Genomic DNA, 19,881 nt, shown 5'->3' with positions numbered 1-19,881 from the left:
CTCCGTCACTGTAGACGTCAGTCATCATACATTACTGGTTGTCTGGTACAACATACAGGTGGCTTCGTCACTGTAGACGTCAGTCATCATACATTACTGGTTGTCTGGTACAACATACAGGTGGCTCCGTCACTGTAGACGTCAGTCATCATACATTACTGGTTGTCTGGTACAACATACAGGTGGCTCCCTCACTGTAGACGTCAGTCATCATACATTACTGGTTGTCTGGTACAACATACAGGTGGCTCCCTCACTGTAGACGTCAGTCATCATACATTACTGGTTGTCTGGTACAACATACAGGTGGCTCCGTCACTGTAGACGTCGGTCATCATACATTACTGGTTGTCTGGTACAACATACAGGTGGCTCCGTCACTGTAGACGTCAGTCATCATACATTACTGGTTGTCTGGTACAACATACAGGTGGCTCCCTCACTGTAGACGTCAGTCATCATACATTACTGGTTGTCTGGTACAACATACAGGTGGCTCCGTCACTGTAGACGTCAGTCATCATACATTACTGGTTGTCTGGTACAACATACAGGTGGCTCCGTCACTGTAGACGTCAGTCATCATACATTACTGGTTGTCTGGTACAACATACAGGTGGCTCCGTCACTGTAGACGTCAGTCATCATACATTACTGGTTGTCTGGTACAACATACAGGTGGCTCCCTCACTGTAGACGTCAGTCATCATACATTACTGGTTGTCTGGTACAACATACAGGTGGCTCACTGTAGACGTCAGTCATCATACATTACTGGTTGTCTGGTACAACATACAGGTGGCTCCGTCACTGTAGACGTGTCACCATACATTACTGGTTGTCTGGTACAACCTACAGGTGGCTCCGTCACTGTAGACTTCAGTCACCATACATTACTGGTTGTCTGGTACAACATACAGGTGGCTCCGTCACTGTAGACGTCAGTCACCATACATTACTGGTTGTCTGGTACAACCTACAGGTGGCTCCGTCACTGTAGACGTCAGTCACCATACATTACTGGTTGTCTGGTACAACCTACAGGTGGCTCCGTCACTGTAGACGTCAGTCACCATACATTACTGGTTGTCTGGTACAACATACAGGTGGCTCCGTCACTGTAGACGTCAGTCACCATACATTACTGGTTGTCTGGTACAACATACAGATGGCTCCGTCACTGTAGACACTGTAGATTCTTTAGGTTTAACCATAAACCTTAACTAAAGTAATATGGCAACATGAACAAATTTTACGACTGAAATATCAGAGACGATCGAAATTAAGAGTGAATGAGAGCGATATAAACACACAGTTTAAAAGGACAAAGTATGAATGGCAGCCAGGGAATAAGAGGCCGCCCAGCTAAATTTAGAAGTTCGCGTTCAGTGGCAGAGTTAATTTAATTGTACAAACTCCCATTGCTCTGGTGGAATTTAAAGGTCATGTGTACCTCTACAGTCAGAATTTAAAGGTACATATTAAAGTGCAGAATTCCAAGAATATCGTTAAAATAATTCACTTTAAAATTCTTTAGTTATGTGAAGCATTTCATACAACAGCTGCAATATGACGGTGTGTAAAAGTTCACTGTTGCATGGTAGTATTAAAGTGTTTAATTGACGAGGTTAATTAACCGAACCTAACCTAACCTAACCTAACCAAACCTAACCTAATGACGTATGTAAAAGGACTTTGTTGTCATAATGCAGCTGGAAGATTTACGTTCAAATGATCATGTTTAAATGTTCGTTAATGAATGAGGGAGTTAAATGGATGAATTTTAAGTTCGCGTTTCATGGAGTCATTTTGACACAATTTGTTAAAATGTCAGAGTTTAAATGATCATATGTACAAGGTTGGCCAGATGGCGGGAGTGTGTAGACACAGCCATAATCATCCGATGATTGCATTTAGAAACTGACAGATGTAATATAGCAAGAAATATGAACAAAACAGTGAGTTGGTGACATGTTTCATATATTTGTAATACAAATCTGAAGATAGTTCGTAGATCCTTAAGGGGAATGAATGGTGGATAAATGGTGAGAAAATATGCAAAAACGGGGCTAAGTATTTCAGTCCAAACTAGAATTCTTTTGTTCACTTCTTCGACATTGATCTCAGGACATTTCAATGGCTGAGATTTACATGATACAGAAAACCATCGAACAGGGACGATAGACAGATAAAAGGTTATATAAATAGGCAAACTGATAGATGTAGGTGCAATCAGAGTCGCCTATGATTTCGTTCACAGCGAATGAGATGATAAATGGGCGAGGCTATAACCATCGTCTATGATTATTGTAAATGACTAATTATGATTAATCTTTATTGTTTTTGTGCGACTGCTGTTAGCCTTTGAAGGTTAATGTTCCCTCAAAGTTGCCCGGACCCTACCACTAGGAGGTCAGCAGTTCGACTTAGGGTCCATTTGGGCCATGTTTATGGCACCCAACAGAATGGATGTATTTTTCTTATTTTTTTTTCATCGCTATGGATGGGACTCATAAATGTTGGGAACTTTTCCTAACGATTTGATCCTTTATGGTAACCGCTTCATTCGTACAATAGTTTGTCAATGATTTGCAACTGAATGAGAACTTTTGCCATAGGAAATGTCTTCTGAGGACCGGGTATAACAGGGTCGACTGCTGGAGGAGAAGCAGCTTCTCCGATCTCAGGGACGGGAACTTAAGGTTCAAGGAATTTCAGGGATGAATGTTGGTGGTGTGGACTTTAATCTTCAACACGGCCGTTTCAGCTTTAGGGTCGGCTGCTGCTGCAGGTGCTGCTGATCCTCCAGTCGCAGCGACGGACACATCAGGGTCTTCATCGACGACCAGTACGAGTACGTCGGGATCCACCAGGCCTGATTCATCCCCATAGAAGTAGGGGATCAAGGTCACCATTTCAGTGGTAGGCATCACTTTGCCCCGTTGTTTGGTGGGAGCCAAAGAAACATTGATGGGGATGGCGGCTGCTCCTGTGTCAACTACACCAGTTTCCTCGCTGGGTCCGCCTTCGCACAGGTCATCATCATCTTGATGCCGAGTCTGGATCTTCACCACTACTCTCTCGTGCACGGGTTCGATATCCAGACGTGATCTCTTCCTGGAAGGCCTTTGGCATTCTGGAAGGCACCGCTTTCCTTCCTGGGCCAGGCCCTCACTGCTGGACAACCAGGCAATTCTGGTGTAGGCGTACTCCTGGTGGCGGCCGTTGCGTCCTCCAAGTCTGCGATCTGCCTTGATGCCCCACCGTCCCAGTGTTCTGCCGACGTTCAGGACGGCAGCTTTCTCGTACCCGAACCCTTCGCAGAATTCACAGTATCGCAAATATAGCTCAGTTCGGCTTATACAATCTTTAACAGCCCCGGTTTGCTGGATGTGAGCCTCGAAAAATTCAAGGAAGGATTCCTTGCCAGGGTACCGATGGGTAGCGCGGACGTGAGTCATTTCTGCGATCTGGTGAGATGAGTGATTTACTTGACGAAGTAAACTTTCATAGACCAGCACTTGCAAAAATATAGTGAAGCCACACAAAAATATAGTAGACTAGCGTTTCCTCATTGATTTGATACCCTAGATGATAGATTAACAGAGTGAAGTTGAAGCACTAGTGTAGTGAAGATGAAACATCAACATAGTGAAGATGGCAGGATACGATAGAGGGTGTACACTGGGCAGAATTACCTCTTGTGGAGAGTGTAATGTAGCTTGTAGTGGAAAGATAATGACATCAATGATGGTGTGTGTGTATATGTGTGTGTGTGTGTGGGTGTAGTTGTGTGTGTGTGTGTGTGTGTGTGTAGTGGTACAAAGACTATATAAGAAGGATAGGAAAGCAGGAGTAATCTCGCGTGAGCAATGACTGCTTTAATTGTGCGCTGTCAACAGCTGGTGGTACTAATTACCCTTGCGCTGTCTGGCTGTCTGTTGACGAAAACTTTATAGTGAGTTTTCAGTTTAAAAAAAGAAGAAAATAATCTAAAACTTGCTTTTTTATGTTTTTCCCAAGGATGAAGCATTGTATGGACGACTTGAGACAACTATGAGCAATAACATATATAGGTAACATTAAACACAATGTTAGGGACCAAATCAACTGGACGGTTTCATCAACATTCATGCCATATCAACCAGGACATATTTCATTCTTTAACATTAAAGCAACATATTTACATACATATCCTGTAATTGGTCCACGTAAGCCTAATTATCCTGATGAAGTGATTATGCAGATAAGAGATGATGGGAAATACTCTAACAATAATGAGCTTGAAAACAAAGTTAACTAGCATAAGTGACTCGTCAATAAGTAAGCTCAAGAATATTTTTTTCTTTGATTACAAAACTGTAGGTATTGGGGAAATATGGTATGTACTTCTTGATATCTAAAAAATTCGCCTTTGTCTTTGTTGAGTTTGTAGAAAAATGTGGTTGTTTTTTATCTACTTGTCTTAGATTTATCCCATCCTACGTTTATATTTATGAATGTCTTACCAATTCCATCACAGCAATACCCCTTACCTCTCCTTGTCCTATGGAAATGTGTGTAAAATGTGATGTGTGGGAGTAGTTTTCCTCCCCTTGCATATCACACATAGATAACATCTTTTTCTGCTCATAATCATATATCTGATTAATCTCATGTGAGTTCTAAGTACCGAATCACAGACACCATTATCTCTCACCGTCATGTTCACTACAGAGAGAGACACCATTATCTCTCACCATCATGTTCACTACAGAGGGAGACACCATTATCTTTCACCGTCATGTTCACTACAGAGGGAGACACCATTTTCTCTCACCATCATGTTCACTACAGAGGGAGACACCATTTTCTCTCACCATCATGTTCACTACAGAGGGAGACACCATTATCTCTCACCATCATGTTCACTACAAAGGGAGACACCATTGTCTCTCACCATCATGTTCACTACAGAGGGAGACACCATTATCTCTCAATACCATGTTCACTACAGAGGGAGACACCATTATCTCACCACCATCATTAAGTTCTGGCCTGCAAGTAACAGAGATCTGCTACTCAGGACCACCTGGCCATTGTTTGTTTGTGCCAACATTTCCATCTATCGATCGCCAATATACCCAATCTGTCCCATCTATCGATCACTATAACCAATCTGTCCCATCTATCTATTTTCATTATACACTGTCTGTCCCCATCTATCGATCTTCACTATAACCTGTCTGTCCCCATCTATCGATCTTCACTATACCCTGTCTGTCCCATCTATCGATCTTCACTATACCCTGTCTGTCCTATCTATCGATCTTCACTATACCCAGCCTGTCCCATCTATGGATCTTCTCTATACCCAGTCTGTCCCGTCTATCGATCTTCACTATACCCTGTCTGTCCCATCAATCAATTCATTATAATGTGTGTCCCATATACACATCTTCGCTATACCATCTGTCCCATCTATAGATCTTCACTATACCCAGCTTGTCCCATCTATGGATCTTCACTATACCCTGTCTGCCCATCAATCAATTCTAATGTGTGTCCCATCTACACATCTTAACTATACCCTCTGTCCCATCTATGGATCTTCACTATACCCAGCACCCAGCCTGTCCCATCTGTAGATCTTCACTATACCCTGTCTGTCTCATCAATCAATTCATTATAATGTGTGTCCCATCTGCATATCTTCACTATACCATCTGTCCCATCTATGGATCTTCACTATACCCAGCATGTCCCTTCTATCAATCTTCACTATACCCTGTCTGTCCCATCAATCAATTCATTATAATGTGTGTCCCGTCCACACATCTTCACTATACCCTGTCTGTCCCATCAATCAATTCATTATAATGTGTGTCCCGTCCACACATCTTCACTATACCCTGTCTGTCCCATCAATCAATTCATTATAATGTGTGTCCTATCTACACATCTTCACTATACCCTGTCTGTCCCTTCTATGGATCTTCACTATACCCAGTCTGTACCATCTACGAATCTTCACTGAACCCTATCAGTCCCATGTATGCATCTTCACTACACCCTGTCTCTCCCATTTATGGATATTCACTATACCCTGCCTGTCCCATCTATCAATCTTCACTGTACCCAGTCTGTCTCATCTATGAATATTCACTATACCCTGTCTGTCCCATCTATCGATCTTCACTATATCCAGTCTGTCCCATCCACCTGTACCCCTGGTCATCATGTAACAACCATTAACCCACCTACAATATTTCAGATGGTCTCTACATTTAAAATCGCCTAAGTCGACTATGCTTTTGTTTCTATGTGGGATATTATAGCATGGGGGTACCTTACTATATTTTCCATATCAATATAGGCCCACTATATTTGTGGACGTACAAGGATAACCGAGGTTACTTGGTAAAGTGCACAACGTAACCATAGTATCTTCAACATGGAAGTTTTTGCAAAAAGCTCAGTTGTGGAGGTGGTCGAGCAGCAGCAGGTGCTCTGGGTCGCCCTCCTTGACCAGGCCTACCTGCCTTTCCACGATGAGGATGATTTGCTGGACCGTCCAACACACGAGACCCGACTCCCACATATAGATGAGTTGGGCTGCGATGATGACGACATACATGTCATCGTGCCCACCAACGAGCAGTTGCAAGGGGTTCTCAAAACCGTCCTGCAGAGGTATACCATCAGGGTCGTCAACGTTCCATACAAAATCTCAAGGATGAACGTCTGGGAATTCTTCAAGCTGTTCGGCGACATCGTTCGCTTCGACATGCAGTCCTACACGACCTACGAGAACCACCGCGGGATTGCCGTCATCCAGTACTCCTGCTATGCCTCCTACAAGAAGGCACTTCTTGCCGACGTGACACCACTCTCCATCAACGGTCGCTGTGCAAAAGTGAAACCTCATCGTCCCACTGATGCTGACCAAGTGACCTCGCCCACTCAAGTGGCACTGCAGCCCACACTCCCTACCAGACCCACCATCCATGAGGAAATGCAGCCCACCACACTTGTCAGGCCCACCTTCAGGGAGACATGGCAGGTCTCAAGACCTGTCAGGCCCACCATTCAAGACCGACTTGGTCCCCCAACACACGTCAGGCCCACCATTCAAGACCGACTTGGTCCCCCAACACATGTCAGGCCCAGCGTTCTAGACCGACTGGGACCAATAACACATGACATGTCCTACGTTACAGACCGACTGCACTCCGCACCACGTACGAGCGTTAAAAGGCGTGTCGAAATGACACACGCTCCCCGTGCCAAAAGATTCAGTTGGTGAGGAACCTGAGCTCTTTCTTCCTGCTGGTGCTGCAGGAGAACACGGCCCTAGAGTGGACACTGGAGGTGTGTTTGTGTTTGTGTTTGGGTTATCAATGAGGAACCAACACCAAGACAACTTTAATTTGGCCTTGCCAAGGATTACGTTAATCTGGCGGAAGTCTGGCTTTCTCCCATTAGTGGATGACACATAATATCTACGTAGGGACGTTGAAAAACAAAGAAAAAAAAAGGGAACATTATCCCGCCCAAAAAAAGATACATAAATTCACGGGGATAATTTCCTTCGTCTTCAAAGAAAAAATGAAACTCTTCCGACGCTACCGTGCCTTCCATAAAGCAACCCTCAAAGAAATCACTTTCTACACAATGCGCAAGGATTCGGTTAGCCAGTCTCCATATGACTGGGGCTATTCTTCCCTCTGATTGATTCATTTTTCAAGATTAAGGAAAGTTATAATAAAAATATTGTATTGAGTTTCTCCGTTGGCGTCAGGGTAAACACCCATCCCCCCCGAAGCTTGGTTACCTTTCCGTGGTGGGGGGGACTTCATGGATTGGGCAGTAGCAACAATCGTTGGTTGCTTCTGTTCAATCCATGAACGAAAAACCAAGCATCTTGAGCGTAATTGTCGTATAAATTCACTTGGTGTCAAAACTGACGCGAAAGCGGTTGTCTCAATTTTGTCAGAAATGTTTGTGCGTTTCGGCCTGATGGCGGGAGTCGGTTTGGCGCGGTGGTCCTGAGGGAATACGAGGAAGATTGGCAACCGTCCCAGAAGTAGCTACAGTGAGGCCCAGCAGCTGTCCCTAATACTGTGGAAGGCACTCATGTAAGGTGTGCAGTGAGAGGCACCAATAACAAGGGAAACGGACAACCAAAACGGCAATCTTGATCATCAGGAGGATATCCAATGCTCAGAGTAGATAAGGACGATTATTGTATGGCTTCGCTCAAAGGATGAAAATCTTAGCCGTGAAAATCAACAAGTAAAATAACTAGTAGTTAGTGGTAGTGAAGTGGAATTACCGTATTTCTGTGGTCTTAATAGTAAAACGAAACTTTTCGTTTTTTCCATCAATCTAGAGGTGTTGTAGACCACCATCCTTAAGATTGTAGGGTAATGGTAACTACAAGGTTATGACCTCAGCAAATTTGTGATGGAAAATGCAGGAAATGTGGTAATGTATATAATTTAGATTATATAGTTGTATGATAAATGTGTAATAAAATTTTGTCTTCTCTGTTCCCGTTCATTAATTCAAATACAGGTAAGTTTTCTCTCTAACGTGGTGGGATAAGCTACGTTCACTCGGCTTGTAAATGTGGTAACTTTCCCTTCATTACCACAATGGTGTGCTGAACTGAAGATGTAGAATTCCGTAGACGAAACTAAGATAGGAAATCAATCTACATCAAAAATTGAACGTATGCATCTTTAGATGGACATAAAACAATCGGACGGAGGGGCACACTGGAGCAAATGAATTTCATTATCACCACTTAAAGTAGGCCTTTCAACTACTTGTGGCTTTAAAGCAAACTTTTTCTAGCCAAGGTTTAGTTAGCACCTAAACTAATCCCCACGGCCTTACCTTAAGAAATATTTTCAGAAGGTACTGTCTGAACATATTTCTAAGGTAAGGTCATCTAGGTTTGGTTTAGATGCTACTCTGACCTTGGCTAGAAAAAGTTTCCTTTGCTTCAAAGCCCCAACTACGTAGGCGGGCTACTGTTGATATCAAACAGTAACAGAAAGGTGATAAAACTGAGATGAAATGAATGAAAATATAGAATGGGTCAGTTGAAAGTTGAAGTAATTGCTAAATACAATTTTTGACAGATCCAAATGCATCCTAAAGTCAGTCACTTAAAACACAATGCTGAATATTGTTTTAATTGTTGGAACTAGTTACAGGAAGTAAAAATATCAAGATTAAAGGGATGCCATTACAATAACTTCATATACCTGTACAGGATCTCTTAAACTTCTTTTCCCTAAAGCTGAATGGATTTAAGTCGCTTAATCTCCTCTCTGAATTTGTTTCTCAAACCAGTAATCATCTTTGGAGATTACCTGAGTAATTTCTCCATTCAATGTCTTCCTTTTCAAATTAGTTGACGACCACAGCAGTGCAATATCCAGGCTGGGATGGGTATGTTCTGGGAAGGCGAGAGGTCAGGTTATGCAAGAATGTTAGAAATGGCTTCCATCAGTTTCTACCCTCTAAAATTTTGGGTTATTAGAACTTAGAGATTTATGAGTAAATAATACTGAAAGTTGGTTTAAAGTTGCCTGACCCAACATAACACCACCTTGGTAATGGTGACCTGATGAAGGATACTGAACCTAACCTAACCTATATTAACACCTGACTAGTGATTATATGATCAAGGATGCCTTAGCTATCCTAACTTTAACGTTAAGCTCTATCTCACTTTCCTTAACCTTCATTTTAAGGATAACATCAAAAGGGAAAACTCTTTAACATCGACGATAATATATTCTATGTACTCAAGTGATTAAAGTGGGTGGAGCCGTCCCAACATTACTTAATAAAAATGGGCCTGGATAAGCAACACAAACGTATTAGGCTTTTATGATTTTTTTTTTATTTTCTGTTTGATTTTGATGAAGAACAAATTTCATTATCAACTGAAAACTTATTGCCCTTTAGATATAATTCAATTTACTACTTTCTCAATGGAATAAATACAAAGGTTTTCACCACTATTCAGTATTTTATCTTTCTTTAATAAGCAACTTTTTTGTATGTATAATCCACTCCTGCCATTTTATTGGTATCTGCACACACACACACACACACACACACACACACACACACACACACACACACACACACACACACATGTATATATATATATGATACATATATATATATGTATATATATATATATATATATATATATATATATATATATATATATATATATATATATATTTTTTTTTTTTTGCTTTGTCGCTGTCTCCCGCGTTTGCGAGGTAGCGCAAGGAAACAGACGAAAAAAATGGCCCAACCCACCCCCATACACATGTATATACATACGTCCACACACGCAAATATACATACCTACACAGCTTTCCATGGTTTACCCAAGACACTTCACATGCCCCGATTCAATCCACTGACAGCACGTCAACCCCGGTATACCACATCGCTCCAATTTACTCTATTCCTTGCCTTCCTTTCACCCTCCTGCATGTTCAGGCCCCGATCACACAAAATCTTTTTCACTCCATCTTTCCACCTCCAATTTGGTCTCCCTCTTCTCCTCGTTCCCTCCACCTCCGACACATATATCCTCTTGGTCAATCTTTCCTCACTCATTCTCTCCATTGCCCAAACCATTTCAAAACACTCTCTTCTGCTCTCTCAACCACGCTCTTTTTATTTCCACACATCTCTCTTACCCTTACGTTACTTACTCGATCAAACCACCTCACACCACACATTGTCCTCAAACATCTCATTTCCAGCACATCCATCCTCCTGCGCACAACTCTATCCATAGCCCACGCCTGAGCAACCATACAACATTGTTGGAACCACTATTCCTTCAAACATACCCATTTTTGCTTTCCGAGATAATGTTCTCGACTTCCACACATTCTTCAAGGCTCCCAGAATTTTCGCCCCCTCCCCCACCCTATGATCCACTTCCGCTTCCATGGTTCCATCCGCTGCCAGATCCACTCCCAGATATCTAAAACACTTCACTTCCTCCAGTTTTTCTCCATTCAAACTCACCTCCCAATTGACTTGACCCTCAACCCTACTGTACCTAATAACCTTGCTCTTATTCACATTTACTCTTAACTTTGTTCTTTCACACACTTTACCAAACTCAGTCACCAGCTTCTGCAGTTTCTCACATGAATCAGCCACCAGCGCTGTATCATCAGCGAACAACAACTGACTCACTTCCCAAGCTCTCTCATCCCCAACAGAATTCATACTTGCCCCTCTTTCCAAAACTCTTGCATTCACCTCCCTAACAACCCCATCCATAAACAAATTAAACAACCATGGAGACATCACACACCCCTGCCGCAAACCTACATTCACTGAGAACCAATCACTTTCCTCTCTTCCTACGCGTACACATGCCTTCCATCCTCGATAAAAACTTTTCATTGCTTCTAACAACTTGCCTCCCACACCATATATTCTTAATACCTTCCACAGAGCATCTCTATCAACTCTATCATATGCCTTCTCCAGATCCATAAATGCTACATACAAATCCATTTGCTTTTCTAAATATTTCTCACATACATTCTTCAAAGCAAACACCTGATCCACACATCCTCTACCACTTCTGAAACCACACTGCTCTTCCCCAATCTGATGCTCTGTACATGCCTTCACCCTCTCAATCAATACCCTCCCATATAATTTACCAGGAATACTCAGCAAACTTATACCTCTGTAATTTGAGCACTCACTCTTATCCCCTTTGCCTTTGTACAATGGCACTATGCACGCATTCCGCCAATCCTCAGGCACCTCACCGTGAGTCATACATACATTAAATAACCTTACCAACCAGTCAACAATACAGTCACCCCCTTTTTTAATAAATTCCACTGCAATACCATCCAAACCTGGTGCCTTGCCGGCACTCACTCTTATCCCCTTTGCCTTTGTACAATGGCACTATGCACGCATTCCGCCAATCCTCAGGCACCTCACCGTGAGTCATACATACATTAAATAACCTTACCAACCAGTCAACAATACAGTCACCCCCTTTTTTAATAAATTCCACTGCAATACCATCCAAACCTGCTGCCTTGCCGGCTTTCATCTTCCGCAAAGCTTTTACTACCTCTTCTCTGTTATTAACCATACAGTCCCAGAACCACATTATGGGGCTTATGCAGCTTCAAGACTTTCCTCTTATCAGGAGCAGGGAAATAATGGATAACAGCATCGCTTGTTCACCAATGCCCACATCCATAAGGTAGTGCCAAGAATAGACAAAGACAGCACTTGCTCATATCCATTCTCTAGTTGTTAAGAGCACTGCACAGCAACCTCAGCCCCCTTTCCATAACCAGACCCTAAAGACCCTTTCTGGACTGAACCAGGGTATATGAAGTAGCCAAGGGAAAGCATGGAAACATCTGTGGGTCCTGGTTGTGGACAGGAGGCTGTGGTATCAGTGCATTGCATATGAGAAGTAGAGAATGGACATAAGTGAACGTGGCCTTTCTTTATCTGTTCCTGGCGATACCTTGCTAACATGGGAAATGGCAAACAAGTATGAAAAATATCTGTATCTGTATATATATATATATATATATATATATATGTATATATGTGTATATATATATATATATATATATATATATCTATCCCTGGGGATAGGGGAGAAAGAATACTTCCCACGTATTCCCTGCGTGTCGTAGAAGGCGACTAAAAGGGAAGGGAGCGGGGGGCTGGAAATCCTCCCCTCTCTTTTTTTTTTTTTTTTTTTCCAAAAGAAGGAACAGAGAAGAGGTCCAGGTGAGGATATTCCCTCAAAGGCCCAGTCCTCTGTTCTTAACGCTACCTCGCTATCGCGGGAAATAGCGAATAGTATGAAAAAAAAAAAAAAAAAAAAAAATATATATATATATATATATATATATATATTTATATATATATATATATATGTATATATATATATATATATATATATATATATATATATATATATATATATATATATATATATATATATATATATATATATATATATATATATATATATATTGTCGTTATCAAAAGAAATAGAAAATAGATTAGAGATAATGAAAATAGCGTAATATTATATAAATATTAATTTTTGTAGATGAGTTTTTTGAACTTAAAATTTAAAAAAAAAGATGCGAAAGAAAAGCACACATCCTTCTGTTATATATATATAAAGAAATCAATGCTGAGTCAATGGCCGGTGCACATAACGAACAGTAATGTCGGGGTGCGTCGCTATAAAATCCGTAACCAGTGTGTTTGTGTCAGTTGGAGGCAGCTGTTGGACTTGCAGGGGTTGTATCCTGCGATGCACATTCTGGGATCTCACCTCCCGTGCCATGATGGCTGCCCGACGCCTCTCGAAGGCGTACTGCAAGTGTTTCAGAACTACCTCCAGTTTGGGTCGTGCTTCAGGATCATATCTTGTGGCCTCTCTAATTGTAGATACCACGCGTAAGCGGCGTCTCTTATAAACTATTTGAAGTATTCTAATAAGGAGGACGGCATATGAGAACACATCAGACTTTCTTGTGCTAGGTTGGCCACGCTTCACCTCAGGAGCCATCCATGGGTAATCCTGAGGATCGCTCTCGAGTTCATTAGTCATGTCCTCGAAACATGCAAGTCCCAGATCGATGATGTTCACTCTGGGTGACTGCGGATCGCCGCTCACGACCACATTGTTAGGCTTTAGGTCATTGTGGATGAGTCCTTTGCAGTGTATTTCAAGAAGCCTTTGTCCAACCATCAGTCCCAGTTGCAGGAGATCGTAGCCATCTGGTCCTTTGCCTTTAATGATATCCTGGAGAGTGTATTGGCCGCAGTAGGTCATCAAGATGGCTGGTGGTTCCTCGGAATAAGCCAACAACATTGGGACTCCTCCAGCTCCTTCCAGCAAAACCATGTATTGGCTCTCTCGCATGAGACGCTCATCCTCAGAAAAGTGAGACACCTTCAGAACGGCCAGTTCGTCATGCCACTTGACGAGGTAGGCAGTCCCGTTCCCCCCTTCGCCCAAGGTGGCCAGGCTTTCGGAAACAAGCAGTTCCAATGCTTTTCGGTCGATCTGAGTCATGTTGAGAGGAGAACCTTTGGTTTTGTGTTGGGTATCAGCAGAAATTTACCACTCTCAATGTGCAGGTCCGTGGATGTGATTTCGATGCCTAAGTTGTTTCGTTGCCTACTGATCTTACGCTATATCCTGGATATGCAGAAAATCATAGTTAACTCCTCAGGTAATTGAGTTATATATATATATATATATATATATATATATATATATATATATATATATATATATATATATATATATATATATATATATATATATATATATATATATGTAAATCTTTTTTATTTTTTATTTTTTTATGCTTTATCGCTGTCTACCTACTTCATATATATAGTGAAGATAAAGAATTAGAGATAAACTCTGTGGCCGGGATTTGTACCTGCTCAAGAGCAGTAAATATGGCGGACAATTCAGGTTGTAGTGAAGATGCCCAATTGTATATTGTATAACTCATATTATGATCTAAGTGAGTTAAGTAGTGAAGATAAAGAATTAAAAATCATTAAACTCTTTGGTAGGAAATATGGCGGGCAATTCAGTTCGTAATGAAACTGCCCAATGCTATATTGTATATTTCATATTCTAATCGAAGGGTGTCAAGTACTGACGATAAAGAATTAGAGAAAAAGTCTATGGCCGTAATTCATACCAGCTCAAGATTACGAAATACGGCGGACAATTCAGTTTGTAATGAAGATACCCGATTGCATATTGTATATATCATATTCTAATCTAATTGTGTCAAGTAGTGAAGATAAAGAATTCGAGATAAAATATGGCCGAGATGTTTACCAGCTCAAGAGGAGTGAATATCGCGTATAATTCAGTTTGTAGTGAAGATGCCCAATCTTATATTGTATATATCATATTCAAATCTAAGGGTGTCAAGTAGTGACGATGGAGAGTTAGAGATAATCAAACTTTATGGCAGTGATATTTACCAGCTCAAGAGCAGTAAATATGGCGGGTGATTCTGTTTGTAGTGAAGATACCCAATTGTATATTGTGTATATTTTCTAATCTGTCAAGTAGGGAAGATAAAGAATATGTGATAAACCCTATGGTCGTGATTTCTACCAACTCAAGAGCAGTAAATATCGCGGGCAATTCAGTTTTCAATGATGCCCAATTGTGTATTATATTTATCATATTATTATGCAATTGTGTCAAATAATGAAGATAAAGAATGAGAGATGAACTCTATGGCCGTGATTTCTACCAGCTCAAGTGCATTAGATATGGTGGACAATTCAGTTTTAGTGAAGATGCCCAATTGTACATTGTATGTACCATATTCTAATCTAAGTGTGTCAAGTACTGAAGATAAAGCACTAGAGATAATTCAATTCTATGGTCGTGATTTCTACCAGATGAGAAGCCGTAAATATGGCTACTATTCAGTTTGTTTTGAAAATACCCAATTGTATATTTGTATATTTCTATCAGCTCAAGAGCAGTAAAGAGCAGTGAAGATAAAGAATTAGAGATAAGCTCTATGGCCGTGATTTCTACCAGTTCAAGAGCAATAGAAATATGGGACAGTTCAGTTTGTAGTGAAGATGCCTTACTTTGTATTGTATATATCATATTCCAAACTAAGGTTGGCAAGTAGTGAAAATAAAGAATTAGAGATCATTAAACTCTATGGCCGTGATTTCTTCCAGCTCAAGAGCAGTAAATATGGTGGACAATTCAGTTTATGGTGAAGATACCTAATTCTGTATTGTATATATCATATTGCACTCTATTCACTAACGTGTATCTTCACTACTAGCTTATTTTCACTTAATTATATCTTCACTATACCCTCTTCTTCACTACACCGTTATTTCTACCATACCATCATCATTGTACGCCCTGATGTTCACTAAAAGTAGTTCTTATCTTCAATACATAATCATTTTGAATAAACTTTACTCTTTAATAACCCTTATCTCTACTACATTCGTATCTTCACTACATTCGTATCTTCACTACAACCTATCTTGACAATATCCTTATCATCACTACTCTTCTTCACTACACTCTCATCTTAACATCATCTTTCTGTTTACCGAACTTAGTTCAAAGTCTGACTTGAACGTAGCTTTGGAAAGTTTGTGTTCCTCAATGTGTTACCTCCTTATTATCATTGTAAAGGCAATTGTCACCTCTCCCTAACTAAACCCTCATCGTCACTACACTCTCATCATTATCATTACTTCTTGATGTTCAACACAAAATTTTAACATATACATTTATCTTCACTACAGAATAATTTTCATTGCCCCTTAATCTTCATTACTCCTTGTTTCAGCTACATCCGTATCTTCCATTCATTCTTATATCTTATATTAGTTACATCTTTACAATATCTTTACATCTTCTCTGTTCCGTCTTTTGGAAAATTGAAAATGAGAGTAAAGGATTTCCGGCCTTCTGCTCCCTACCCTTTTAGTCGCCTTGTACGCCACGCAGGGAATACGAGGCAAGTATACTTTCTTCCCTATCCCCAGGGATAACAGCATCTGGTGTTCCCAGACGGTCACCCATCCAAGTACTAACCAGACCCAACGTTGCTTAACTTCCTTGATCGGACGATATATATATATATATATATATATATATATATATATATATATATATATATATATATATATATATATATATATATATATATATATATATTATATATATATATATATATATACAAGACTGAAAACAATGAATTTCCCAAATAAAAAATGGAAGCGCCGGGGTTTGAACCCGGGACCTCTCGCATGCCAAGCGAGTGCTCTACCACTGAGCTACGCCCCCAAGAACATATTTTGTGACATAGTATTATATGAAGCACTGAGATTACCACGGCAAAATACTGTTTGACCGACCGTTGCCGACTAGCCGGCAAAATAACCACAGGGTAAATCTCCATGTTGCTGTCGTGTTTTCCTCTTAATTTTCCACGAAGAAATGAGTTTTAATTTTTTATTGTTGTTGCAATAGACTGGAACTAAGCAATAGACTTGAACTAAGCAATAGACTGGAACTAAGTAATAGACTGGAACTAAGTTGACCTAGTATGAGGTCAGAGCCCTCATTATCATCCCTGCTAACTACCGGAAGCAGATTAAGTCGTTCCACAACCGATGTCCGGCCCATGTTAACTCTGATGTGCCCAGCAGTTGGAGGAGGATCGCCAGAAGCTTCTGGAAGATTTCAAGGACGTCTTGGTGGACCTGACCCTTTCAGATAAGGTCGAAAACCCCAATTTATTGTGAAGATCTTCACTATAACGTTGGACGAACATACTGAATGGTGCACACATGTGATGCGGACAAAATGAAACAAGAAAAAGACAAAAAATATGTCTGGTGTGGGTCTCGAACCCACGACCTTGAGTGTATCAGACTCACGCTCTACCACTGAGCTAACCAGACAATAGAAAAATACGTCTGTTTCTTCAATTTGAATTAATGAAAATCTTTGCGAGGCAGCGTTTAGAAAAGAGAGATGTCTTTGACGAAATTTACTTGCTTGGCTTATTCTTCTGTTCCTCAGTATCGAAAGTAAACATACTGAAGGATATATATATATATATATATATATATATATATATATATATATATATATATATATATATATATATATATATATATATATATATATATATATATATATATTGGAAAGGATCACAATTTTGCGCGTGATCAAGTATATTCCTATGAGTCCACGGGGAAAATGAAACATGACAAGTTCCCAAGTGCACTTTCATGTAATAACCACATCATCAGGGGAGACACAAGAGAGAAATATAACAGTCAGTTGATATACAACGAAGAGACGTAGCTAGGACGCCATATGGTAAACATGTGATTGTCCGAGACAGACAACAAGCGTATCATAAACTTATTATGTGGACAAGATGAATTCCTTACAAATTTTATCAACATTAAATTTATGCAATTTGTATAGACAATCACTTATATCAAGATTATAATTCTTTGTGCATTTAATGATAGAAGATTCAATGATATTTCTCGTGGTACTTGAGTTAGAGTTAATAACTGAGATGGCATTATTAACTCTAATTCCAGTACCACGAGAAATATCATTGAATCTTCTATTATTAAATACACAAAGAATTATAAACCTTAAGGAAACATGCAACATGGCGGTCAAACTATGAGATGTACAAATGAAGTTTATGAATGGAATATCAGTGAGACGAACTAGTTGATGAATGATGAATGAAAGTGTAATAAAGTCATGATGAATGAATGAAAGTGTAATAAAGTCATGATGAATGAATGAAAGTGTAATAAAGTCATGATGAATGAATGAAAGTGTAATAAAGTCATGATGAATGAATGAAAGTGTAATAAAGTCATGATGAATGAATGAAAGTGTAATAAAGTCATGATGAATGAATGAAAGTGTAATAAAGTCATGATGAATGAATGAAAGTGTAATAAAGTCATGATGAATGAATGAAAGTGTAATAAAGTCACAGTTTAAAAGGACAAAATATGGGAAGAGTGGCCCAGGTAAATGGAAGGGTTGAAAAGTTCGCGTTATGTGACGAATTTTGATAGATTTTGCAAGTTTCCTTTCCTATGATGGAACGTAAAAGTTTGTGCTTATTTCTAGAGACAGAGTTCATAGGTTTATGTTTTAATGATAAACATCAAAGGATACCATTAATTTAACTGACTTTAAAAATGTTCAACTAAATGAAGCATTACATACACAAGCTGTTTTTTGGTGGAGTTAAAAATTCGCATTTTTTGCTAGTTCTAAAGTAGGTGTTAAATTGACGGACTTAAAAGTTCGAGTTTCAGCTTTAAACCTTGTGTTTGTATGACGTATCTTAGATTACTTGTTAATATAATGCAAGTGGAAGGTTTACGTTTAAAAGATGGTGTTTAAATGCTACATAATGAATGACAGTTAAATGGATAGATTTTAAGTTCGCGTTTGCGTGGGCCACTTTAAGGTTAAGGTTCGTACGTACCAGGTTGACCAGATGGCGGTAGTGTGTAGACACAGCCATACCAGGTCGTATTTATCATCATTAAAGTCACCTTCCTTACTTACTTATGGCGGCGATGAAATTCACTGGTTCTTGATTGTGCACCAATTAACCTATCAGATAATGGTACAATGTTTGCCTGGTGTTGCATATATCACGTCTGTTGTTGAAACACAAGAATGCCAGGTGACTTTGGGAGTGGATGATAATGTAAAGATCAATATAAATGTGGGAAATCTTGAACCGCCATCACCAGACACAACACATGTTTGGATCTGGCGGGGGGAGGGACTTGCCTGTGACGTCACGATGCCCCGCCTCCAGCCTGGCGCCGCTCTGTGTGTGTGTGTGTGTGTGTGTGTGTGTGTGTGTGTGTGGACTACTTTAATCATTATCACGTGAGTCTTTTGAGGAAGGATTTGTACACTCGTGTTGCCTCGTCTCTTAACCTTGTAAGTGTAAAATATGTTTTCACTCCTATGTGCGCTCACACACACACACACACACACACACACTCACACACACACACACACACACACACACACACACACATACACACACATACACACACACACACACACACACACACATAACCTATAATATTATCTAGTATTTTCTTCAGACGGATATCTTACACCTTAATTATAAAAGCCAAAGAAAAATTTATAAAAACATATACATATATTTACACACGTGTAGATATATGTTATGTATTGAAATGTGGCGGAAAAATTCCTTATATATTAACAAACGT

General features: G+C 40.0%; 1 non-coding gene across 1 annotated transcript; it reads right to left on the bottom strand.

Moving 5' to 3' along the window:
- Positions 1–17,463: 17,463 nt before the first annotated feature.
- TRNAI-GAU (transfer RNA isoleucine (anticodon GAU)) lies at positions 17,464–17,535 on the bottom strand. Its single transcript has one exon. It is a non-coding gene; the product is annotated as a tRNA-Ile (tRNA).
- Between the last annotated feature and the right edge of the window lie 2,346 nt (positions 17,536–19,881).

Source organism: Panulirus ornatus, chromosome 12 (assembly GCF_036320965.1).
Source record: "Panulirus ornatus isolate Po-2019 chromosome 12, ASM3632096v1, whole genome shotgun sequence".
NCBI classification, from domain to species: Eukaryota; Metazoa; Arthropoda; class Malacostraca; order Decapoda; family Palinuridae; genus Panulirus; species Panulirus ornatus.
Note: the sequence above shows the minus strand (reverse complement) of the source record. Positions and strands in the feature narration are given on the sequence as shown.